This window comes from Neolamprologus brichardi, chromosome 6, assembly GCF_056152115.1.
Source record: "Neolamprologus brichardi isolate AB-2024 chromosome 6, ASM5615211v1, whole genome shotgun sequence".
Lineage (NCBI taxonomy): Eukaryota > Metazoa > Chordata > Actinopteri > Cichliformes > Cichlidae > Neolamprologus > Neolamprologus brichardi.
Genome location: NC_142109.1, coordinates 7923967 through 7931003, shown reverse-complemented (window position 1 = coordinate 7931003; position 7037 = coordinate 7923967).

The following is a 7037-nucleotide window of genomic DNA, read 5'->3' as shown; positions in this document are numbered from 1 at the left end:
ATTGCATCTAAGAGCACAAATGGTATCGAGATTATAATAGATAAATATTCTCACCTGTGAGGGGGTCGCTGGGCCCAAAGGTTTGACTCTCTAGGGAGCTCCTCCTGAGGACCTTTAATAATGTAATACTTGTGTTTTACCACTAGAAGACGCTAGATAATAATCTGAGATACTGGAGGCAGTTGTAGAAACATGCTGAGCTTGTACTTTCCAATACTTCCAATGAGTGAGAAGAGAATCGATTCATGTCAAAAATGAGAAATAAAGAGTGTTAGTGGGACTGCTTTTCCTGTTCGTTCATCATCGATGAATCTGTCTGAGTTTATTTACTGCTCACATTATCTTCATGTACAACAGTTAATATGAAAAAGCTGATGATCTGCATGAATCTGAACTTTTCAGTCAAGATCACAGTCAGAGCTACTATGGTAGTGACATAATTCTCCAGGCCTATTTCCTGTTATTTAAAGGTTGAGCTATTCCCATGTCAGACAATCATAACATGTAATGTAATAACAATGACCTTTCTTTTCTCACATAACACCACACACACATCAAACTTGGATTATTTATGTGAATATTACCTGATTAAGACATTTTCACAAAGTTATGTAGTTTATACGTATCTCACTTTGACCCTGAATATAAATAACTGTGAATAGAGGGTTATTAGTGGGGACTAATTGCCCCTTGGAGATAAATAAAGTCTCTCTGACTCTTCAGTGAGAAAAGATGGACATGAGTTATGAAACAAACTTGAACTGAAACCATGCAGCATCAGTATGTTTTAATACTAGATGAGCCTAATGTGTTTGGACAGGCTGTAACCAGCACAAGCCTCACACACTTCTCACCTGACCAGCTGTCGTAAGAGGACAGTGTGCTACAGGCGAGGAGCGGGAAAAAGAAACAAAACAGAAAAATGGGAAACACTTGATATAATTGAATTCAGCAGATTAACTATAACAATAAAAACATATAAAATAAATAGTATGAGTGTACACATAAAAACAAATAAGCTAATGAGGCCGAAGAAAGGCGTAAAAGCATGAAAACCCTGACAGCAGAGTTTAATTTGATGACAGGGCCTACCAGTAAGTTAAACTTTAGAATAAAGCAAACTAGAGTTGATCATGTCAAGCTGTCATTCCTGTTTTTTTGTTTTGTTTGTTTGTTTTGTTTTATTTTTTGTAGAAGCGTTCAGTGTCTGTAAGAGGTATCAGTCATCACTCAGAGAGCTATGACTTCTTTATATTCTCATAGGAGTACTGGCAGTATGACTAGCTGCCAGTTCTTTGAATCAAAGTCATAGTGTTAAAATTAGCCGTACTGAGAAAAAAAAGTCCCGTCAGGATGCAAACGTAATCCACTCCTCAGTGAAACTCATCGATCCACTGTTGCTTCATTTTTTCCACTTCTGTCAACTTTGCAGAACTGAAAACTCAGTTTTAGCTAATCTGACGCAGGCCTGTTAGAGGTCAAAGCTGAAGTATATAGATGTACTGTTAAGTGGAATCTGAATGTAGAAATATGCATTTTCATTTCCAAACAATCAACAAAGTCCTGGTGAAATTTAAAGGCTGCTCAGTTTTGCCTCTAGCGTGTGTGTTTTCTCCCCTCTGTGTGTTTGTGTGCATGTTTCATGTTTAAAAGTTTCAGGAGGACAGGTTAAGAGGAAGCAGACGGGTAAAAGTGCAAAATGCAAATCTTCATGTCAGAGCTTGACTCAGATATGTGGAAGCAGTCAGATAATCAAAACAAACCAGAAGAGGAACAGACAGAGGGCGAAGTACAGAAATGACTTGGCTCTGTCCAAAACTAGACGTTTTTTCAGGTTTTTAAGCTACTTTAAAACATTGTAACATTTTCATTTAATCTCCATGACCGAGGAATCTCTATACATATGTGTACGTGTGTGTATCATCTTTGTGGAGACCAAAAAGTGGAAGTTTACTATACTTGTGGGGACCAACCGCCCTTATGGGGACAAAATCCCCATCCCCCATGATTAAAAAGGCATTTTGATGGTTGGGGTTAGAGTAAGAGGTTAGAGAAAATATTATGTTAGTTAGATGTCCCCACAAAGATATGAAAACACAACTGTGTGTGTGTGTGTGTTGTGTTTTTTGTTTGTTTGTTTGTTTATTGCATTTCTTGGAAACACTTTTTTTTGCCAGATGTCTATTTTGAGGATATTTGTATAAGTGTGGTCTCATTTTGGGGGGTTTTGTTCTCTGTTCTCTGTTCACTGGAGGCTGACAAACGAACTAGTGAAGCTAAAGTAACTAAAGTATCACTCCCACCATTCCCACGGTTTTTGCCACCTTTACTTTCATTTCTTCTTTACCAACGGGAAACTCTGAAACAATGAATGCTACTCTGATTTGATTCATTATACTGTTCAGTGTGTTCTGAATTTAAACAGAAACACGTATATGTTAAAAAAAAAAACACACATGTGTGTCTTAAAGACATAAAGACTTGGATGGCCGCTAACTTTCTGCTTCTAAACTCAGATAAAACTGAGGTCATTGTACTCGGTGCTGAAAAGCTTAGAAATATGGTATCTAACCAGATTCTTACTCTGGATGGCATTACCTTGGCCTCCAGTAACACTGTGAGGAACCTTGGAGTCATTTTTGACCAGGATATGTCCTTCAACGCACATATTAAACAAATATGTAAGACTGCGTTCTTCCATTTGCGCAACATCTCTAAAATTAGAAATATCCTGTCTCAGAGTGACGCTGAAAAACTAGTTCATGCATTTATTACTTCCAGGCTGGACTACTGCAATTCATTATTATCAGGATGTCCAAAAAACTCACTGAAAAGCCTTCAGTTAATCCAAAATGCTGCAGCAAGAGTACTGACAGGGACTAGAAAGAGAGAGCATATTTCTCCTGTTTTGGCTTCCCTTCATTGGCTTCCTGTTAAATCCAGAATTGAATTCAAAATCCTGCTCCTCACATACAAGGTCTTAAATAATCAGGCCCCATCTTATCTTAATGACCTTGTAGTACCATATCACCCTATTAGGGCACTTCGCTCCCACTCTGCAGGCCTACTTGTTGTTCCTAGAGTATTTAAAAGTAGAATGGGAGGGAGAGCCTTCAGTTTTCAGGCCCCTCTTCTGTGGAACCAGCTTCCAGTTTGGATTCGGGAGACAGACACTATCTCTACTTTTAAGATTAGGCTTAAAACTTTCCTTTTTGCTAAAGCATATAGTTAGGGCTGGACCAGGTGACCCTGAATCCTCCCTTAGTTATGCTGCAATAGATGTAGGCTGCCGGGGATTCCCATGATGCACTGAGTTTTTCCTTTCCAGTCACCCTTCTCGCTCTCTATGTATTAACAGACCTCTCTGTATTGAATCATATCTGTTATTAATCTCTGTCTCTCTTCCACAGCATGTCTTTTATCCTGTCTTCCTTCTCTCACCCCAACCAGTCACAGCAGATGGCCGCCCCTCCCTGAGCCTGGTTCTGCCGGAGGTTTCTTCCTGTTAAAAGGGAGTTTTTCCTTCCCACTGTCGCCAAAGTGCTTGCTCATAGGGGGTCATATGATTGTTGGGTTTTTCTCTGTATCTATGAAGCGCCTTGAGGCGACTTTTGTTGTGATTTGGCGCTATATAAATAAAATTGAATTGAATTGAGTTGAATGTGGCAAATCAAACTTTAAAACCAGTTATAAAAACTCACAAACACACAGAAAAATATTAACAAGATGAAGCACAAACCTCCGCTAATGCAGCTCAGTCTCTGAGCAGTGTTTACTTTTAGGGAATAGTATTGTATTTTATACACATACACTATGTAGGAGCAGGTAATGGACAAGGTATTGATTTGTAAATAACTGGATGTGAATAACTTGAGCTTATCATATAATATTATACTACAGTATATTTCTAACTAACTAACAAGTCTTTGTCTTTCTCATTTTTAAAGATGTAACAAACTTTGGATTCAACTTGATGTAAAATATAAATCAGGTTGGATATCATTTGTGACATGATATTTGATTGTAAACTATAATGTCATATTTAAGATCTCCAGTATCATTTTATAAATGTTGCCAATATTAACAAAGGCACTAAATTTTAACCACAGTTTTAAAGATAAAAGACATTTTATGAAAGTTTAACCTTATTTGACCTCAAAGAAGCCGTCAGAGGTCCAAAGGAATTGTCAGGGCCTGGATCTGTGACCCGGTGTTTTGAGTTTATTTTGTATTTTTGTTTTTCTTATGTTAGATTGCATCAATGTTAAGTTCTTGTGTTATTTAGTTAGGGTTTAGTTGAGTGATTTATTCTAGTGTATGTTTCATCCATGTCTCCGTATTCATGAGTCTTTCCTGTCTTCGATGTAAGTCTGTCTTAGTTATGCTTTCGTCTCCCTTATCTGTTCCCAAGTGTCTCTCCCTGTGTTCTCAAGCTTGTGTTGTCATGTCAACGTTTCATTATGTTTCACAAACACTGTGTAGGAGCAGGACTGGAGTGGACTACAGACAAATTTCCATCGCTCCACTCTACAAGATTTCTTTTTTTTTTTGAAATGTCCTTTTTACCAACAGAATGACATCCAATGCTACCAAAAATATAACTTCCTTGTCTGAGGTATTTACTAAAAAAGCCCTGCTAGTAACATTACAGACTTTCAGTGACTCTACTTCAGACTATGGTTATCTGATAACCACAGTTTAATAGATCTGGAGAAAGCAGATGTTGAGCAGATGTCACACTCCTTAATTCTGTGGGTATAGTATTCTAGGAATGTGCTCAGTAAGATTCAGGATTCAAGAAGTTTATTGTCATATACACCACAAAACACAAGTGGCCGTGCAGAGCAATGGAATTTGTGAGTTCCCTTCACTCAACTAAATAAACAACTAACTAAAATAAGGAATAAACTTAACTTTGAGCGTAAGAGAAGTAAGAGAAATGTATTTTACAGCCAGTTTAATCATTTTTCCCAGTTTAATTAGCCTCATTTCGCACAATAATGACGTGAATTTGAGTTTTTAATCTCTTGTTTTCAGATCCTGCTTTCAGATGGATTCTTTCTACTGATGTAGATGTGATCCAACTTGTCTGGTAGTTTACATGAGACTGAGGCTGATTCTGTTGTTATAATTCTGATTCTTGTGATTCTTCCATCATTTAGGCATAAATCATTTGAGTTAATTATTCAATTTCCCAATATTATCCAGTAGCAATATTTACTGATTAAAATCTCACATTCATTCATTGATTCTAAAAATCTAATAATAATCCAGTGTCTCTAATTTGTGGATTATGAACTGCATCTATTTAGCTGTTCCCTCGCTCATCCACATTTCAGTTACTAAACATATTAAAAAAACACAAGACTGAATTCACATCTCCACATCCCTAAAATCTGCGATCACACTGAGAATACCACCGCATGCCTTTACACTACAAATGGCACCAGCATGTCTGGCACTTTCAGCAGCACAGAGAAGCAGAGATAAGGTCTAACCAGAAAGCTCACAGAGTCCAGTTTAACTTTATCTGGAGGTTTTGTCTGAAGCTCCAGTCAAACAGAATATAAACTCCTTCACCATTAGATGTTTAACAGTCCTCGTTCTCTCTTCCCTTCACTGCCCTGATTGGTCTCTTTGAGGCTTTCCAAGTCTTCATGCACAGAAGCACCTCCCCTGTCACTTTAGTCCCGAAAAACCTTTTACTTCCTGACTCACTAACAAACTTGCATCATCCTGCTTGATTCTCCTGCTTACTTTCTTTCTCCTGCTAGAAACTGGAGTCCATCAGAAATCTGCTTCACTGAAATAACTAGGCCTCAGCATTTGTGTGTGCAGACCAGCAGGAAGGGACATAAAGTATATTTGCTGAAGTTTTTGAGTTTATTGAAATATTTCTAATTTATACATTTAAAAGCAAAACGCTGCAGACTTTTATTGTCTGACCTTTAAGAAAGCACATTTTAGAATTTATCACTCAGATCAGTCAGACTACATACACGTTTTCATTTACCAGTGTGTGTATGTGTGCTTGTGTGTGTGTGTGTGTGTGTGGGGGGGGGGGGGGTCGTGGTCTTCAGAGGACCTGACTGCTATGAGGCTGACATGAGCTCATCGCTTATTTTTCTTAATGGGATTTCCCCAAAAACTCAGATTTCCCAGATGGATGTTTTCAATTTCACTTTGCCTGAGACACCATCCTGGTCCAGTCAAACCATTAACCATCCATTTTGAATCACCATTGTTGCCAGGGTTGCTGGAAAGCTGCGCTCACAATCACAGGAAGTTCAGACTGGAATGTGTCAAGTGTCCTCAGACCATGAGTTGATGACAGCAGTGGTCTCTTTTAAGTATATAGTTGATCTCATTTGACATTTAATCCAGTATTTAGTTATGTTGGAAGTGATTAATGAAAAGTAAAAGTGGTTTAGTTTCTTTGTATTCAGATCATTTCTTAGTGTTTGCTTGTTTTTCCTTTTGACCTCTGTTAGGTCACTTTTTGCCACTTCAGTTTTGTCCAAACCTAATTTGTAGGTTTTGTTGAAGCTGTTGGTTTGTTGTGTTTTGCTGTTTTTATTTAGCCTGAGTTTACTTCCATTAATGGCTCAGAACTACGATTTTCTTTTTCTAAAACTATTTTGATTCTTTTTTGATGATCAAATAAAATCCACGTGTTTTACAACCAACCAACCAATGTTCAGTTCATGTCCACTCTATTTAAATAGCACATTTTACATACAATAGCAAACATCATGAAGATAAATCTAAAATGAAGCTAAACAACTGGAATCTGGGATGAAACCCTTACAACAGCAAATTCCATCATTAGCCAGCATTTTTTTCATTGAGAGCTTCTGTGTTACTACTTTAAGTTCATTTGTCTACTTCTAGTTAAAACATTTTACTTGAGTAACATATTACATGCCTTAGTGTCTGTAGCACAAACGTTTTACAGATTCATATCAGTGCTTTTACTTAGATTAATATTAAAAATGATGTTTGGTGTGAATAACAAATTGTAGCTCATACTATACCAA